This window comes from Bactrocera dorsalis, chromosome 1 (assembly GCF_023373825.1).
Source record: "Bactrocera dorsalis isolate Fly_Bdor chromosome 1, ASM2337382v1, whole genome shotgun sequence".
In the NCBI taxonomy this organism is placed as follows: Eukaryota; Metazoa; Arthropoda; class Insecta; order Diptera; family Tephritidae; genus Bactrocera; species Bactrocera dorsalis.
This window is the reverse complement of record NC_064303.1, coordinates 16,249,812-16,270,628: the sequence shown is the minus strand read 5'-3', so window position 1 is coordinate 16,270,628 and position 20,817 is coordinate 16,249,812. Positions and strand designations below refer to the sequence as shown.

At 34.3% G+C, this 20,817-nt stretch overlaps 1 protein-coding gene across 9 annotated transcripts in view; it reads left to right on the top strand.

Annotated features, from left to right (window-relative positions):
* LOC105229710 (tyrosine-protein phosphatase Lar) overlaps positions 1-20,817 on the top strand; it is a 907,083-nt gene that overhangs the window by 353,633 nt on the left and 532,633 nt on the right. For 8 of the 9 annotated variants that reach the window (XM_049458860.1, XM_049458872.1, XM_049458887.1 and 5 more), the window contains one exon: positions 2,477-2,552. The gene's annotated coding sequence lies outside the window, so the exon portion shown is untranslated. Of the gene's footprint in view, positions 1-2,476; positions 2,553-4,008; positions 4,500-4,972; positions 5,298-20,817 lie in introns of those variants that run through there. The other variant, XM_049458862.1, reaches the window with a different exon arrangement.

The following is a 20,817-nucleotide window of genomic DNA, read 5'->3' as shown; positions in this document are numbered from 1 at the left end:
ACATTTTCTTCTTTGTTTGTATGTGTGTGCGTACATATTATGCCTTATGTTGAGCGTCGGCGGTCGGTTGAGGGTTATAAATGCGGTTTTAATTGCACTTTGGTTAAAGCATTTACAGCGGCTTAAAATGAAAATTCGATTTCCAATGTACAATGTGGCAATAAAATGAGACATCTGCGTACGCAGCAAGCAAGCACTTTTTAATGTCAAAAATATAGTCATTAACACATGATTAAATTGCCTGCAGAGTATATGAAATTCTCAGTGGGTTAATGAGTTTTTTTATTTCGTTTTAATTTGCTGACGAGGGAAAGTGGTTTTTAGACGAATGCTTGTGAGGGAAAAGGGATAATGGGAGTCGCTTAATATTCATGAAATTAATTATATTTAATTAGGTTAAGTAGAGATTCTCGAAGTGCGTTAAGTTTGCTCGCTAATTGAAGAACGGTCGTGAAACGAGTTTGAATAGGCAGTCGAAGCTTTAAACAGAAATCTTAACCTAGGCCAGATTAGTAGTCTGTGTCCAGTGAATTTAGTAAATGACTCTTAGTACCTTCAATGTACTTAAGACGAGTCTACTATTGACCCGCTACGTACTCAAAACATTAACCGAAATGTATTGCGTCATTCCATTAGAGATCTTGAGATCCGTTCCAATCTCACTTATGCCAAGCTTTCGATTTTCAGGCTTTATTTTCTTCTTACTTTTTTGTGTTATGATGACTAGCAGAGCTATATGTACGCCTCACATGAGGCCAGTTTTCGATGACTACACGACCTTAACTGAATGCTTGCTATGTTTTCTTTCTTATAATACTTTTTTCTCAAATATATATGTAAAAGGGATACCCGAGTTCGGGTGCAATCGATATCCAGGGATATGCCTTAAAGTGCAAAACGCCAACCACAGGATCAGAATTTAAGTGGGCCACATAAAATTTTAAATTTCGAAGATAGGGCGTAAAAGATTGAGTGTAGCGTTTGCTGTATGGTACGTAGCGCCGTCCGGCTGGAATCAAATGTTATCCAAGTCTTCCTTCTCAATTTGCTTGAAGAAAAATTCGGTTAACATTGCGCGATATCGCTCACCATTGATGGTCACGGCGGTTTCTTCTTCATTTTCGAAGAAAAATGAACCGATGATTCCACCAGACCAAAATCCGCACCATACAGTGATTCGTGCTGGGTGCATTGGCTTTTCGCCGATTACTTGTGGGTTTTCTGTGCCCCAAATGCGACAATTCTTCTTGTTAACGTAACCATCGAGGTGGAAATGAGCCTCGTCCGAAAAGATGATTTTTCGGTAAAATTAACCAACCTCGGTCAAACGATCTTATGCTCAATCTTCGAACTGTAGAATAGTGAATAGCGACCCATTTCGTAAATTTTGGACTTTTTACTGAATATCTGTCACTTTCCGAATGGTATTTGACGTTTCTAATGTAGAAATATAGATAATTCAAATTTAAAACGTTAGATGGCCCATCCGTTAATTATTAGCTAATGGTGATATGGAAAAGACAACTCATTTTTGACACACATATCAGCATACATTAATAAATGAGGACTATATCGCGACCTAAGGTCTATTGTACCCTCTCTTAAGACACAATGACTCACCTAGCCCCAGCATATTGATACATTTTTGGTGCTTTCGAGGCGAGGTAATCCATATTTAGAAACATGGATCCAAGCGCCTTTATCCTGTGCCTACAGACTGCAGTTAATTAGCAGGTATTCCGAAGTTTCAGGCTCCAGTTTGTGAAGTTGTTTCATATTTAAACCTTCTAAAGTTGTAACCACCCATTAGCAACTTGGCATGGCGCATACCTACGAATTGTTTCCAAGCAACTCCTTACTCACTGCTTCATCCTTCTGGACCCTATGGTGGATGCTGCGGAGCGGGTATGTTCAACAGCCAGTTCATTCCTCGCTATACCTTCAGACTGACGGGCATACCATTGCCAGGAAAAAATTATTCCTGAATTTCTATTATATATCTCCTACATTTACCTGTATTTGTGGTAAAATGTCAGCTATAAGTACTGGGGTCTAAATATTTGGTAACTAGGGGCTTGAATAGTTTTTGTTTGATTTGGTCAATTTATGGTCATAAGATTGCATACGCTAAATGCATTATTCCTCTTTTTATGTACACTGGAAAGAAAAGAGTCAGATGGAATTTGAAATAGTGTTATATGGGAAGTGGATGTGTTTAACGTCCTATTTCGCCTATTTCGCCCATTTTCACATTGTAATATAAGAATGTTGGGGAAATATTATGTACCGAATTTGGTTAAAATCCGTTGGGCAGGTCCTGAGACATGTGGTGTGGGTGGTGTCACGCCCATTGTCCAATTTTTACAATTTTTTTTTATTGAGAAATGCGCTCACCAAGTTTCAGCAAGATGTCTTACTAAAACTTTACTGAAAACTTTTATGAAAATAATGCATTTGTTTCGTTATCTCGTTTCAGATTGACTTTGTGAATTATTGGTTCCAAACATATTGCGAGCAGCACCAGAGTTCGATATTTCGTCCAAATAGTTCGCGTGAGTATTCTTTCTGAAATTTTTCAAGGAATATATTGTGAATGTAATGCACTTCTTTAAGTTATTGTTATCGAATATTATATAAACAAAGGTTGCTCAGTCAGCGAAATATTATTGAATATATAGAATGAATGAATAGAACATATTATAGTAAAACCAAGTGATTGCTTAAACGACTTAATAAAAGGAAAGAAACATAAAATCTCCGAAAATTTTTAATATTTAATATTTTTTATTTAAAAAAAAATCGGGTAAAGCGATAACTCGAAATATATATGTATATACTTTTTTTCAACCAAACAAATTGAAAAACATAATCCTACCCCAACAGATATGGTATGTGATTGGTATGAAATTGGATCGGGCTTGACTTACTTACTCAAAAATTAATTATTAACTTATGACTATAGATCTTTCAATAGATTGACTTAAGGATCTACAACAACAGTTGTATTTTTACGTGAGTAATTGCCGACGACGACCTTACCCCGCGGTGCTTAAAAGCACATAGATTGCGTTGATCAGGGTCCCAATTAATACAAGTTTTTTACAAGTATTCTTTAGTTCCAATTGACCAGGTGGAAGTGACACCTTTTCCATCCTGTTCGGGTTCGATGCCGACCTGAAACCCCCGCGGTGCTGTGGGTCCGGCACCCGGCCGCAATGTGTCGCTGCACCGAACTGAATTTTCAATTTTACCAGCCTTTTGGTTTAAACTTCAGCCCCAACGAATCTCTTCAAAGGATCAAATCCAATGATCAGATTAGAGCGAACTCCAAGGAGTAACTGCTCTCCGTGGTACCATATTTATGTCTCCGGTCAGGCCTTGTAGCTTTCCCTACTAGCGGTGGAGCCCCGATCAAACTCAATGAGTAGTAAAATTTGTTGCTTGAACTTCAAAGACTTTTTCATAAGGAGGAATCTAATTCAAAGTCTATAATATCAGTTCAAGCTGAGTATTATAGCACTACTTCTGACAAGACTAAGCTGTTATTTCCAGGCAAGCCAAATAGTGGACATAGATCATTATGGATTTTAATAGTCTCTTTTGACTGACATACCTTACGAGGTCAAATTCTATCCCCTGCCCGCTGGGGAAACTAAAGGATCGAGTGCGATTTGTAGTTTAATGACCGAAACTACGACTTTAGTTAGTAAAACTTGTAAAATTTTGGTTTTTGAAATGGTTAATGAACGCTGTGGAGTAATTTTTTTACGAGCCTTTATCACATTCCTTAACCTATTCTTCATTAAAATTAATAAAAAAAAGAACAATATTTTCTTCGAGAAACTCAAAAATTGTATATCGTATTGTTAGACTTGCCATCAATCGCACAATTAGATACCATACCAACGGTTTTGCATTTTCAAATCAAAAATAATCCACCACATTTCACCACAAATACAGAATATCCCCACAAATACATAATTTCACCACAAAAGCTTTCACAATACACTACGCTCTTAAGCACTTCTCTTAGTTAAAACTACAACATCCTTATGACTACTCATTCTCACGCTGAATTGCAAAATTCAACATATATGCTTCCACCACAACTTGTACTCACCAGCTCTCACCTAGGCACGCTCAGCATAAGCATAAACTCTCTGGCATTCCCTTACAATCATAATTTTCACCACTTCACTCTGCTCGTGAGTATATTGTGCTCGCCTTTCAATTAACGACGTTGCTCTTCGTGTTGAGTAACGAATGCACGAAGCATGCTCGTCCACCCGTACCTTGTCAAGCAGTGCCGTTAGCCGCCGTTAGGCATCGTGTTGGTTTTTTGGGACACGTTTAGTAGCATTTCGGGTTTGGCCAGGATGTAAAGGATAATAACGCGAGTTAACGATACGCGCACGTCGTACGCTTCTTTTTTTGTGTGCCAGTGAAAAAATCAAGCGCATATCAAAGAAAAAAAATACATACCAACGTAAGAAATTTCGGTAACGAAATTGTGTTAAAATTCAAAAAGAAAAAATTTCAAAAGTGCTTTTGTGTTCCATTTAATGAAATGCAAGTGTAGTTGGCTATTGTGGAAATTATTCAAAAATATATATTATTACACGAATAAAATTTGCCACTTCGTGCACTCGCACGAAATTCTTCCTGACCTACACCATACATGTAGTTGCCCCTGGGTCCCCCGTGCCCTTAAAGCGCTTTACAAGCAGCAAACGGTGCTGCTACAATCGCGTGTGTTGTTGTAATTGTTTTATTTTTGTTTCGATAATTTTAGTTTTAGCAAAATTTTAGTGAAATTTATGCGTTTAACCTCATACTCGTATAACGTGCAAGGCCGTCGAAATTCCTGGCTCATTCTAAGCCGCGGTTTTTGTTTTCAGTATTTTCGTCGCGCTGCTGGTCCTCTTTGTACTTGTTCAAGTTTAAAGTTATTCTATATATTTATGCAATTCAGATTCCGTATTACCGCGCAAAAGTTAAATCTTTACCTTAAAAATAACAACAATAATAAAGCATAAAAAAGTGATTTTACAAAATATAATCTCTCGAAAGTAGAAAATTGTTATTAAGCGCAAAAAATTCTTTCGATTCAATCGAGAAAGTGATATTTATCCTTCATAATAAAAGTGATCTTCATAATAAAAAAGAAATACTAAATAAATAAATCGCACAAAAATTGCAAACCTACAATCGCCTGCATTTATTTACTCGAATCAAGTTTTTAGATGAGTACCGTCACAGCAACTTCTAAAGCATTAAAACAACAAATTAATTTAACGGTAAATTCAAATTTCTACTTTGACAATTTTGACAACAAAGCCTCGTATGGATGTATGTATTTTAGTTGCTTTGGTTGACTGGTTGACTTACAATTTTTGTTCGGAATAATTCTTTTTTACTAAATTTTAAAAATATTTTTGAAACTCTATTTTCGTCTCTACTTTCGATGAAAATTTAATGGTTCAATTAACACTAAATAGAATGGAATATTGTTCGGAATACTTATTTTTTATTCGACCTTAAAAAATATATCTGAAAGTGGATTTCAGCACATGCTTATTTGAAGAAGTCTGTGCTCTACTGTTGACTCTACTTTCGTTGAATATAAAATTTATGAAATAAAGTGAAACAAAATTTACTGCTTCGATAAACACCAAATAGCATGGACTTAAATGATTAATTAATTGATTACTAATAGCTTACTGAAAGTGAATCAAATTATGAAAGCTCTCAGGCTTACTGAAATTCAATATTTAAATTAGCTTTGAAATTAAGTTCCATTAAAGTTGATTTAAATATAAATATATCAATAATTGAACCAAAAAGGTTTGTCTGACAAATTTAGAATACTTTTAAATTTTAATTTAAAATGACTTAATTGAATAAAAATTTAGCCTCCATTCGTTTCATACAGGCTCTTAAATGAGTCAATAAACATTTTTCCTTGAACGTTTTGGAGGTTTATTTGCTAATTGACTACATTAGGCCACTGTGTGATCCTCAGGAATAAGAAAACCTCACTAATTAACTTTCTTCAATATGCCATGTGTTGTGTTAATTGACTAAATTTAGCTTGTGTTCCTGATGACAATTAAACAGGCATAAATTGGGATAAGACTAATAATAATTATAATAGCTTTTAAATAAATTGTTAATTGAGTGAAAATTTACCATATAAGCGTTTTAGACAGTTTCTTAAATGAGTCCATTAACGTTTTCCTGAACCTTTAATACGTTCATTTGCTAAGTAACTTAATTATGCCGCTGTGTGAGACGATAATTGAGCTAAATTAATTTAATTGAGTATCTAAATAAAAGTGTGTAATGACAGATAAAGAGTCAAGATATATAAATTTAGCTAAGCAGTAGCAATTCAATTTACTTAAAATAAGATTTGAAATTGTTTTATTATTGAGAAAGTAAACAAAATTTAAGCCAGCAATGTTGGATCAATTTATTTAATACTTATCAAGTATTAGAAAATCTCACTATCAACTTACTTCAATGTGCCATATCATGTGTAATTGACTAAATTAAGCTTGGGCTCACGACATTTTTAAGCTTATGTTCATGTGATAATAGACTAAATTAAGCTTATTTCTGTGATGACAACTAAACAAATATAAATTGAGCTAAGTTGAGTTGTAATTGAAAGAGAGTTTGAGTAAATTGAATGGAGTTTAATTCGAGTCTGACATTCGTTTTCAATTTAATGAAGTAATTGAACTTAATAAACCCAAATTAATGTGAGTAATGACAATTCAATTTAGCCAATTCTGAATCCATCTTTATCTGAATTGTGCGGTAATAAACAGAACGGTGGCCTTTGATGTGAAGAAAATCCACACATTATTCATGACAGACTATTGCTTTCACCTAAATTGACAGTTTGGTGTGGTTTTTGGTCTGGTTTAGTTAAGGGTTCGTGCTTCTTTCGCTCTGAAGCTGGTGACACCTGTAATGACAATGGAGAGTGTATAGATTGATAATAACCAACTTTTTATGGTCGCAATTGGAAGAAGTTGATCTTGACAACTTCTGGTTCCAACAAGACGTGACTAAGTGTCACACAGCATGTGCATTAAGTGAAGTATTTTTAAGGAAAATCTTGGGATTCGATTATTTCAAAAAATTATGACATTGAATGGTCTCCAAAATCTTCCAATCTAAAGCATTAGACTGCTTCTTATGAGGTTATTTGAAGTCATTGGTCTTTAGTAATAAACCTGACTCTCTTCATGCCTTAGAAGTCAATATTAATGTACTATACATGACTTACTACGACTTACAATTTAGTGGACAACATAGAACATACTTTCTGGTTGAGTTGTCATACAAAGTTGTTTTCAAAGTATCAACTAGAATTTGGAAGTTGATTCAATGAGTTGTAAAAATTGTTATCCGCCTGTTTTCAATTTTTGTTCATCATGCCATTCTTAAGTTATATTTGGAATAAAAAGCCCTGCTTTTAAACCAAAATTTCTGAAAAATCAATAATGTGATTGCAATTTTATTTTTATAAAATTTTTTACCACGAATTTTGTGCTAATATCACTTATATAATAAGTACATTGTTTCGATATAATGTTCTTGTTCTTCTTCATTGCCAACATATATACAGTAGGTATACATTTCTTCAAATACCATTACTTTTTGAAGCCTTAGATGGATTTTTATGCTAACAAAATATATGAATTCGCTATACATCTTCACTAGTAATCACAGAAGCTTAGTAAGATGGCGAATTTATTTCCTATAGATTGTGTATTAAACCACAAAGTTTCTAACAAGTAGAAAGAAATGCCCATGGCTTTGTATAGACGCTTACTAGTTGCTCAGTTTTCAGGATATAGATGTGAAATCTTGCACTTGTACTTTTCTCCCCAAAATGCCAATCATTTCTTGAAACCGCCTATATGGGACTACCATAGCGTATAGCTGCCATACTACAAACTAGTCGATCAAAATCTAAACCTTGTATAGAGAACTTTGTTTTTGATAATATATCCTCAAGAAATTGTACATAGATTTCAATTTTCGAAAATTTGCTTCAGATCGACGCATTGTGGCATTTGAATTTGAAGTATACCTTTAGGCGCTCGCATACAACAAGTATATGTGGTTTAAAGTTAAGCGATTTTAAGTACTTAAAAATGTAGTTGCTTTAGCGTGGCTATTAATTAAAATTTTTTAGGGTTGTTATTAAGGCAAGAGACCCAATAAAATGTATGTACATATGAAGGGTCAGCCAGACAAGCTGAGTCAACTCACCTGTGTCCCACTGTCTTTTCAACAGTATATACACGAAGTTTTTGAGCTAGCTTCACGAAATTCGCTATGGATTATTGCTCAAGACAGTACTACAATCTCCAAATTAATTTCTCAGAGCATAACTTATAGACCTGACATACAAATTGACCGATAAAAATCAGGTTTCTATATGGAAAACTTTTTTATTTGACGAGATAACTTCATGGAATTCGGTATGGATCATTGTTCAAGGCAATGTTGTATTTTCCAAAGAAATTGTTCAGGTCGGATCACTATAGCATATAGCTGCCATACAAACTGGTCGATCAAAATGTAGTCTTTGTCTAGAAAACTTTTTTAGTTTACAAGATATCTTCACGAAATTTGGCATGGATTGTTGTCTAAAAAAATACTACCATCTCCGAGTAAATTATGTAGATCGGATTACTATAGCATATAGCTGCCATACAAACCGACCAACAAAAATTAAGTTATTGTATGAATAATTATTTATTTCTGAATTGTATTATTGCTTTGATGACCGAAGTTAAATTTTTGTTTCGTTTTATTATCAAACAATGTACCAACAATACAACTCAGCCTGTCGTACTAGTTATGTATGTATTATACCAGTACATTCGCTTGTATGTCACTTATAATTTTACCGGCATTGCTATGCCACTTAAGCGCATCAACCTTTTTAATGCTGTGACCTGCATAAATAAATAATTCAATCACCTGCTGTCAGTTATAAATCTACAGATATACAGCGCTTACAAATATACATAGATACATACAGCTAGGAAAGAGAAATAAACTTATTACGATTGCAAGCCAGAGCGACGAACGCCTGCTACAAATGTGTTATGTGTATGTGTGTAGGTATGAGTGTATATTTGTGTCTCCATCTGTCTGTATGCCTAACTTAACACACATTTCACCTGTCGGCTGCCACCAGCTACTGAATGGCCAAAAGCCCACAGAAACCTCCAAGCCACAAAAACGAAAATCTGCAATCCAAAAATACAGCAACTCGATTGCTGGCAGCTATGAGCGCCGGCCTTTGCAGGAACGTACCTTACATAGCTGGCGGCATGCGCGCCACTTGCTTTGCGGCCAAAAAATGTACACATTGAAGACGGTTAGCCAGCCAGCTGATGGCTGTTGGCTCTTGGTTGTCGACTGTCGGTCAGGTTGTCTATTTATAAGTTTTAGTTGATGCGGTACAAAATAGACACTACCGGTTATCCGGTAGACTCAACTGATTCTACTTCCGGCTCACTCTACTTCTGCTTGCTAGCTACCTGCTCTTAGCTGAGCGCACAGCCAGAGTTGTGGGTATAATCAAAATATTTCCGCATTCCGGTAAACCTTTTCACACTTTTGCCGCTGGTAAGCTCGGCATATTGCTGCCAAACCGCCATGAATGGTTGGTGGGTTTATACTATATAAGTATAAATATATATATATATGCATTATGCCCAGAAGGTAGCACTAAAATATTACCAGAAAATTTTAAATTGAAAACAGCATAGCTTGCTTATGACTATCTACACAATTGTGTACTCGTACATATGCATGTATGTACATATCATCACTTAAACTCTAAAATAACGTAATTTCACTTTTCATGAGTTTACGAAGGAGAAACGATATAATAGCAACTAATCATCTCTAAACAAAATTTGAGTTTTGGTTATAAAATGGTTATATATTCGTTATATATTGGGTATAAATTGGTTATCGTCACCTAAACTGCAAAATAACATAACATCACTTTTTATAAGTTTACAGTCGAAAGAAAAACGCTATAATAACATTGAAACAAAACTTCTGTTTTGGTTATGAAGTGGTTATATATTACTTACACATTGGGTATTTATTGGTTATATATTGGTTACATATTGGTTATATCTGACAGCAGAAGCTGTAATATGGTGTAGTGAATCATGAGCGATAAAAAACTTAATTTCAAGTTATTTGATTATATGTTGTTTTGCATTTCATGTGGCTATATACCTAAATATATTTACACATGTACATATGTATGTATGTATAAAAATTTTCATAAATTTAAAGCTTAGTAACTGGTATTTTGTATGCTTTCTTTTCGTACTTAAGTACCCATATCAGCTTCACACCTAACCACACCCACACAAATATATATGCCCATATACATATACCTTTCGTAGCACACATTAGGTTTTTATTCATTAAATATTTAGTGTTCATAGCTAGCTCAGTTGGCTAAGCCGACATGGGGAATTAACTAAGTTAATAGCTAATGGCGTATATATTTAGGTAATATAGTTCATTTACTTAGCTGCCAAGCGAAAAAGGTGCATACAATTTTCTAATAAATGTTAACATTTAGTGTTGGTTTGTGCTCACATTGTAACCTCGACAGTGTTTTGGGTAGGTAAGAAGATAGGATATGGGACAAGACCAATTTGGTGTATGGGTGGCTAATGAAAATGATTAAGGCAAGTTTTCAAGGCTTTATTCCCAGAACTATTATTTGAGTTTTGATAATTTAGGGCAATATTCTACAGATGTTGTAGAATTTCGGTTCTAACTTCATTCGATGATATCGTCATTAACATTGGTAGATGGACGACTCACATAAGGCAAGTTTCGGATGACTTCACCACATTTACTGAATGCTTTCTGCTACTATAATACTAGTGTTCGTTATTAAGTATATTTCCATTTATATACTAAATTGATATATTGAACTGATATTCCTTAAAATTTTTAGTTTCGCACTTGAAGTTATTTTTATATTTCAATATTTTTCTTCGACGCTTATTTCACTGACGCTATCTCACCATACTGCACATTTAATGCTATTTTTCTTCAAAATATTCCTTACACTTTGCTTTGCCTTCAGACTCAACGCATACAAAGCGTTGCGCCTTAAAGCATGCTATGTTGCAGCATTCAAGCATTTTTGCTGCCAAGGCGCACGTATATATAATACTTCTTTATAACGCAGCTAAAGTCTGTTATTATTTCGCTTTGACTTTGATGCTATTTTTATATCTACTTGTATGTGGTATTGACCATTGGCGTTTGCGTTGCTGCTTTTATAGATACAGCAGCGAAACTTTGATCATATTTTCGTTATACACATGAGTACACACTTTATTGATGCTGCTGGTTCGAAATTTCATCAATTTATTATTTATTTATTTATGTAGAAAGTGTAGAGAAAAAAACTAAAAAAAAATTATAGAAGTTGCGCTTCGATACAACATCGTTAGCGGCGCTTTAAGACGAGTGAAGGCAGCTGTTATACTGCAGTCCCTCATACTCCTTGCTTTACTCGCATAAACATTTCCAAGTAAATAAATAATAAAAAATGTATGAAATATTTATTAAAAGCATACATAGCAGTTCAAACGCCAGCAGTTCAAAACTGCCTTTAACCGCCAGCAAGCAATGAAACTCGCTGCTAAAACAAATAAAGGAAAAGCTTTGCGATGCAGCAACATAACCATCGTTGTAAATAAATATAACGGGTGATTTTTTTGAGGTTAGGATTTTCATGCATTAGTATTTGACAGATCACGTGGGATTTCAGACATGGTGTCAAAGAGAAAGATGCTCAGTATGCTTTGACATTTCATCATGAATAGACTTACTAACGAGCAACGCTTGCAAATCATTGAATTTTATTACCAAAATCAGTGTTCGGTTCGAAATGTTTTTATCGACAAATTTTGTTCAGCGATGAGGCTCATTTCTGGTTGAATGGCTACGTAAATAAGCAAAATTGCCGCATTTGGGGTGAAGAGCAACCAGAAGCCGTTCAAGAACTGCCCATGCATCCCGAAAAATGCACTGTTTGGTGTGGTTTGTACGCTGGTGGAATCATTGGACCGTACTTTTTCAAAGATGCTGTTGGACGCAACGTTGCGGTGAATGGCGATCGCTATCGTTCGATGCTAACAAACATTTTGTTGCCAAAAATGGAAGAACTGAACTTGGTTGACATGTGGTTTCAACAAGATGGCGCTACATGCCACACAGCTCGCGATTCTATGGCCATTTTGAGGGAAAACTTCGGACAACAATTCATCTCAAGAAATGGACCCGTAAGTTGGCCACCAAGATCATGCGATTTAACGCCTTTAGACTATTTTTTGTGGGGCTACGTCAAGTCTAAAGTCTACAGAAATAAGCCAGCAACTATTCCAGCTTTGGAAGACAACATTTCCGAAGAAATTCGGGCTATTCCGGCCGAAATGCTCGAAAAAGTTGCCCAAAATTGGACTTTCCGAATGGACCACCTAAGACGCAGCCGCGGTCAACATTTAAATGAAATTATCTTCAAAAAGTAAATGTCATGAACCAATCTAACGTTTCAAATAAAGAACCGATGAGATTTTGCAAATTTTATGGGTTTTTTTTTTAAAAAAAGTTATCAAGCTCTTAAAAAATCACCCTTTATAAACCATATACCGTTATCAAATTAAATTATTTGCTGAAAGCTTGCCGGTGACTGCTTCCAAACTGGCTGACTTCTGAATGACTAGCCGGCAGACATTTCTAAATATATAGTATTTGTGAAGAATGTACTCGTACATGAACATCAGTGTGAGTGAAGTGTGCCAATTGGCGTGAGAAAGTTGTCATGTTTGTGGTTTGTCTTTGGCTTACACGCAGCTTCAAAATAAGCGCAAGCAAACACAACGATTTAAAGTCCTTTTAGATGCTTACGCACTGTTTCATACACAAATACATTCATACAAAGTTAGATATGTGAATATTTCTGTATTTCTACACACATTTGTTGAAGTGGCAACGCTGTACCATTATATTGCTTGCTTTAAAGTATTAACAAGTTTTCATCTCTCTCTGCATAATTTCATATAGCCTTGTGCGAGAACATAATTTTTAATCGCCTAAAAGCATGCTATGGAATTCGCATTGCTCTCATATGCGCACACATTTGTGGCGCTCTTCGCAAAATTTTTTGTGTGTGCTATATATAATTTCGTTTCAGTTAAGTTAATCTTAAAAAGCAGGTGCGTATGTATTTCTTTACACAAATTTCTACTTTTTCTCTCCTAAAAGTATGCTTTGAAACAAAATTTAAGTAATTTTAAACACCTTTTTTTATTACATGATTATGCAGGCAAGCAAGGCATTAACTAAAAATTAAGTTAAGATTTCTGGAAATTATTTCAAAATGTGTTTCCTCCAAACATAGGCATAAACCTTTCCATACAAAAGTTTGATTTTTTCGATCAGTTTGTTTGGCAACTATATGTTATGTAGCATAGGTCTTAACAATATGACGATTCAGAGATCGTGGTATTGCCTTGGGCAAAGAGCTGCGACAAATTTTGAACAGATACCTCGCCAGAGTCAAAATTTTCCATACGAGTACTTAATTTGTATCAAACAGTTTGTATAGCAACTGTCATATATGCCATATTGGACGCTTCTGAACAATATCAATGAAGATTGTATTTAGGATTACTTCTAGCAATTAGCCATGCCAAACTTGTTTAATATAACTGTCTAAATAAAATTTTTTTCAGATAAGGACTTAATTTTGGTTGTTCACTTTGTATGGCAGCTATATGCTATAGTGATCCGATCCGAGCACTTTCTTCGGAGAATGCGCCGTTAAGTGAAGCAATAACTCATGCCAAATTTTGTTAAGATATCTTGCCAAATAAAAAAGTTGTCCATACAATCACTTGGATTTGATCGATCAGTTTATATGACAGCTATATGCTGCAGATGTCCAATCTGCACCATTTTTGCGAGTATTATTAAGTTGCCTTCGAAAAAAATCTGTGCCAAATTTTATAAATATATATTTTCAAATAAAAAAGTTTTTCATACAAGAACTTGATTTTGATGGGTCACATTGTATGTCAGGTCTATAACTTATGCTCTGAGCAATTCATTTAGAGATTGTAGTACTGTCTTGAGCAATAATCCATAGCAAATTTCGTGAAGCTAGCTCAAAAACTTCGTGTATATACTGTTGAAAAGAGAGTGGAATACGGCTGAGTCGACTCAGTTCGCCTGACTGACCCTTCATATATACATTTTATTGGGTCTCTGGCCTTAATAACAAACTTAAAAAAATTTGCTTACTAGCCACGCAACGCCTTCAACATTTGGAAGTACTTAATATCAGCTAACTTTAAAGTACATACACTTGTTGTATGCTAGCACCTAAAGGTATGCTTCAAATACACTTCTTGTGAGCTAGCGCCTAAAGACATGCTTCAAATGCAATTAAAACTACATTTCAAGCGCACGTCATTCGTAAAGATAGAAAGCGTCAGTAGTAGTAGTAAAGTACATACTTTCCTGCATTTTCATAAAATTTACTCATCTATGTAGTCCAGTTGAATTTCTGAACATTTCGCTTTTCCCAAAAACTTTTCGTTGTACATAAGGTTATACTACCAGAAATGAAAGCAGCAGCCAGTGCATTAAAAGTTACTGCATACTGAAATACTGAAAATATAATGAACTTTTACGCAAATTTCTGCTCATAATATTAATGCAGCGCTGGCCGATGAACTTTTGTGTATAGGCATACTTTTAGGCGCATTAAACATAATTTATTTACATTGTGCTGCCTGATAGGCTGCCAGTAAGAGCAACACCAAATTCACAGGCACCCCCTCAGCCCTGCAAATGTAAACTTGGCGAGCGGAGAGCGCGTCATTCGAGTCTCCGGTACAAGAGAGGCGCATATACAGCACATGAAAATGCGAATAAGCTCATAAAAACTAAAGTTTAGTTTGTCGTTCATGGCCTTTCGTACTTCGACGGGCTGCGCCTCTTTTTATGCCTTACCTTCTTGTTTACATTTCTAATTTCCAAACACCTTTTAAGCATTAACAAAAGCGCAAACAAACAAACAAAAACAAAATCAAAAGCAGTCGTAAAGGACATGAGCGTAACGGACCTACCCGAACTGCTGGCAGTGCATGCATACACGTTACAGCAACAAAAATTAAAGAGAAAAAGACTGCAACGGCCTTGCCATAAACTAAGTCGTTTAACGGTGTCGTTTCAATGTTTGTATATTGAAGTATATTTTCGAACGCTGCAAGCAAATGTGTGCAGTTTTAGGCGCGAGCGCTAGTGGCGCATGCTTTTATTGCGCTTTTTTATTTGTTTTTATTTACTCAACAAAATAAAATAACTGCCTGTGACTTGTCTCGTTCGTGAGGGTCGCACTGCTGCACACTTTCGCGTCACTTGTTTTATTTTCTTTTGGTTGCTCTTATTCTGTTGCATATTTATGAAATATTTTTCCGAGCCTACTTTAGTGCGCGCTTTTATATACTACTTTGCGTAAATTACTCTGGTCGAGCCTCCGTTTGTAAATTAGCCTGCTTTTAGGCGCAGTATAGACACATTTTATGCCCGTAGATAACAGAATTGCTAATTAGAACGGTAAATTGTCGCAAGAGCATTGGTAATCTCTTAATAAACGCTGTATTATTGCAGCTTACAAATAGTTGAAACTGGTTTAAGGTATGGAGAGCAAAGCAAGGGAATGTTTTGGAAGTTTTTGCTTTGCTCGTTGTAGTAAAAATAATGTGGGAAACTAAACTGTATGTCTAAAATGTTGTTTGTAATTTTGCCATCTCTGCAAAGAATTCATTTATTCTTAAATCGCTTAGTTGTAGGCCAAAATTTTTGATTTTGGAATACATAGCGCCTAAAAGCAGTTCTTGGTTTCTTTATTTTCTTTAATAAAGGTTAATTTCAGTGGATTTATGAGTTGCTACTTTTTGTGTACATCGGTCGAAAGCGCTATTTTGTAATGTCATGAAGCTCTATAAATATACCCTAGTTTCCAAATTTTAGGTACTGCTATCTGAGCTCTTTCTCTACTCCCTTGGTGTGTAATCGGAAGTTAATCTTTGCCAATTGCTCTCAGCTGGCCTTAGTTTTTTTCTTCTCAATTTTCATCTCCTTAATTTCAATTAATAAACTCACAACTTAATTGATGTAAAAGTTTTATTTCTGTATATTATATTCAGTTCGAATGCATCCAAATATGGAACACCTTGAAATAAATTTGTCCACTTTTAAGCTTCACGTAATGCCTTTTTGTGCCATATCCACGCCTTCACATCAGATTTTCTATCCGAACTAATTTTTTTCTGATTTTCGTTTTGAAACTTTGATTCTTTTTTCTGTAATTCTTTATGAGCTGACATCAACATTTTCCCATCCATATCCAAGTACTTTCCTCTTTTGTTACTTCTAGTGGATACTGGAATCAGTTGTACCTTATCGTAGTGAGTAATTACCCAAAACAAATTGTATCGACATTAGGGCTAGTACTTCTGTGTTTCATACGTTCCGAAGCTATCGAACTTACTTCCTTATCCTAAAATGTCCTAATATTTCTATTAGTAGACAGAGGTTGATTAGTTATATGGCAGAATCTCGTTCGCCAGATCCTCTTCAGGGATAACAGCAGTTAAGGCGGGAAGGTAGAAATTGACATATTTTCAAATAAGCTTTTAAATGTACTTAATGAACCTAGGACCCCAAAAAGGTATGCGCCCCAAAGAAGGTCGGGAGTAAAGCCTAAATAAATCAGAATAAAATATATATTTATTAAATGTAAAGAAGTTAGAAAATGCTAAGCTACCAGGTACGCAGATTTATTTTACATACATGTCTTATAGCAAAAATTTGGTTTTGGTCTTGGCTAAGCAAAGACATGCTCCACAAACTTATTAAACCTGGACCGCCAAAGTGGTATGCGGCGCAAACAAGCTTAAGGCTAAAGCCTAAATAAAAGAGGGCAAAATATTTAGCTAAATGTAAGGAGGCTAGAAAATGCTACGCTACCTGCCACGCAGATTTTTTTCACATAAAAGGTCTCATGGAAGAAAGTAGGTTTTAGTCTCGGCTAAGCAAAAACATGCTTCCTAAACCAGTGTGGCAAAAATATCCCAGTAATGATACTCGATGAAATGCCACAATATTTTATATATATCGCTCATTTGCTACAAGACCGGCCTAATTCAAAAAACGTGATTTTGGAGTTAATGCTGCAGAATTGTTCGTTATATCATACTTCATGTTGAGTGAAAAATTCATATGAATACCTCTTATATGCTCCGCTTGAGAAGAGGTGTAAGGTTGGAGTCACCGTGTAAGGTTGTAGTAAGTTGAAAACTTTAAACGCGTTTTCTGGCGAATCGATTTTTTTGACTTATGCCGGTCTTGCAGCAAATGAGCGATATATATTATTACGGCATTTTGAAGCGAAACGTTGAAGTCAAGTCTGACAACTGCTGCCTGAACAAAATAATCTGAATTATCCTTAAAGGTTTAGCTTAATATATAGTGAAGCAAAGAAAAAATAAATTTTAAAGCTAACACAATTTGATAAATTTTGATGTATTCAATCAAAAGACAAAAATAAAGTCACTTAATGCTAAGAAAAAAGAAATGACGTTTATGCTTTTTGTAATGTCAGTTTTGTCTGTAAACTAAATTATCTTCCAAATTTAAAGTACTAAATAGATGGAATATATTATAGAAGAGTTTTCACTGACAAAATTCGTTAATCATGGTTAATGTCATAGGTAGATATCATTTTACAGCTCAAATATACGTATAATCCGACTTCTTAAACGCTGTTTAACAAAACTGGCAAGTAAAATATTATTTTAGGTTTGTTATCTAGTTTTCACATTGATTGTAACATTTTCCGAGCCTATTTACAATTACTACAATTTCCTTGAAGAAAAAATATTGCATTATAATCACATTGATGCCTACTTTTTGGCGCTCAACCTTTTGTATGCTTAAAAATAAGCCAATAACTACCGAAAAATTTGCAAAAATAAATTCCATTTCACCGTTTCTTCCACTGCAAATCTGAATATTCACATTTTGTTTGTACTATTTGTCCACGCAAAACCACTTACTTAAAAGTGGTGTCATTTTCAACACGATAAAATTTTAATATAACATCAAGTGGCTGCTATTAACATTTATAAGCTGCTGAGTACCAGCATAAGTGCAATTTAATATCACACTTGATGTTTAGTAATAACACAAAAATATTTCAAATGTTAACAAATGCCAACAATTATAGTAAAACAAACAAATTTGTCGCAGTTACGAACACAAACGGTTTATGACATTTTCAAGTGCACTTCAAGCGTGTCGACAAGTTCAGTTTACATAATTTCAAATAAATATTGAAGTTAGAGTATATATTACTTTTAATGGGTTGTGTATTTGTTAGAAGAGGTTTATTGACTCTCAGTGGGGACCAAAGTAAAGTAAGAGAGAGTCGATTATTCACACTCGACTCTAGTGTGTTCTTAAGAAAAATTAAAAAATAAATTAATAATAAATAAATAAAATAAAAGATAAAAAAGCGATGCCAATGAACACAAGAAATTCTCATTTATATAATAGTGATAAAATATGTAGTAAAGATAAGATAAAAATCATGGAAATTGTTCCCAAGAAAACATTTTTTTATATCGCTATACACAATTTTCCATTTCGAAAAGTAAGTGATCTCCACGCTTTCAGCATATAACAAAATACGAGAAATAGAAACTATTTTAACAGTTTTGTGTATGTGCAATTACAAAAATTAGTATACCTTTAGGCTCACGAATGCGAATGTGCTTCTTTATATGTACAAATATCTAAAATTGAGAGCAAATTAAAACAGATATCCATCAATGAAAGCATTTGTTCAGGAAAATTACAATTGAAGCAATAATGAAAACCAGGCTGCAATTATGTACGACATTCAGATGTTTCTGGGATGTCCTTATGAACCACCACCAACACAAACTTACTTTACCTTTTTTCAATATCTATTTGTGAAGAACCAGCATATAATAAAATATAAATACTAAAAGAAAATTCTCGGAATTTTACCATTTCAAATTAAAATGAAAAAATATAGTATACCCTTAGGCGCACATTTGGAAATATGTTTCTTATTATGTACAAAATCACACAATAAAGAGTAGATTGTAACCAGATAACAATAAATGTACCAATAGATCAACGAAAACAATAATTGTAGCAATAATAAAGCAGGCAACAATAATTTTCCACATTCAGATATTGGAAGTAACTTAGCGAAAATTCCTTATGAACCAACATTTTTTTTAAGTTATTTCGCCATTGACAATTTATTTACCTACATTAAACATATTATAAAAAATAAAAGCAAACTGTAAAAAATTCAAAATTTTACTAGTTGTATAGTATACCTTTAGGGGCACAGATGCGTATACCCATAATCTTATAAACAAAGTCACACAATTAATAGCAAATTATAGCCAGTTAACAATAAACATAACAACATATCAATAAAGTTGTAGCTATGACAAAAATCAAGCAACAATTATGTGCGACATTGAGATGTTTCCGGTTACTAAGTAAAAAGTTCTTACGAACCACAACTTAGATAGATTTGCGCAAAAAAACAGTCAAAAAGGTAGTGCTAAGGCGCATTACTTTGACATAGACCCTTGACGATAGCTGACAAAAGAAAATGTAAGCTACTTTTAGGCGCACACACGCGCAGTTGCTGAAAGAGTTGTAAAGCCGTGTAGAATTTGATGTTTTGATGCTTACACCGCAGCGCTATAAATGTTCGTAGTTCATTTTACACGCGCCCACGTCAGATATTCCGCATTTCCGCCTAAAAGCATATGTTGACATTTGTAAAAAATTCAACAAAAATGTCGTAGCAATGCGCAATGAAATCAAAATTCGGTGGAGGCTTGCAAAAATTTGCCTCCAAGGTAAACTAACATTTTATTTTCCAAGTATTTGCTGAATATACATTTACATACTTATATATGTAGGTATACTTATAGGCGCATTTCTTTGCTTTTAGCAATTCCGCGAAATTAATGTGAAGCACATTAGAAACTTTATCGATTCGAAGAATGAAGCCAACTTGTTTTGAATATATTCATGAACATTTTGGAATACTTTAAATGAAATTTCTGGAACTACACTTTTATCTTGTAATGCTTAATCGAGCTCTAAGCAGCATGATAACAAGTTTACATATCTATGCGACTATTGAGAGATATAAATGTATATATCTGTGTGTATATATGTGGAAAGTTATTCAATAGAAAATTATTTAGTTATCGTAGAATTTTTGAAATTTTCTAGTAATCCGTAATATACACAAGGTTATGAAATCTTTCAAATTCATATCATAGCGACGGGCTGTCTATTCTGTCCTATTTTAAAATGTTTGCCAACATTTTATTTTGTTACACTCATAAATTTGAAAAAAGATTTTTCCAATTAAGAGACTGTAAATATATGAAAATTTCGTCTCTTAGCTCAATAACCCTAAATTTTTGGATATAAACAACTTTTGAAAACCATCGAACTAAATGGCTGTCAGACGCTACATAAATGGTTTTTCATTAAAAGTAATAAAAACGTTTCTTATTCATTTCAGCGGTCAATTTTAAGCCAATTATTCAAAAAGATCATTTAATACTTCTCCAATGAATTTTGCAAGTTTTTATTTTA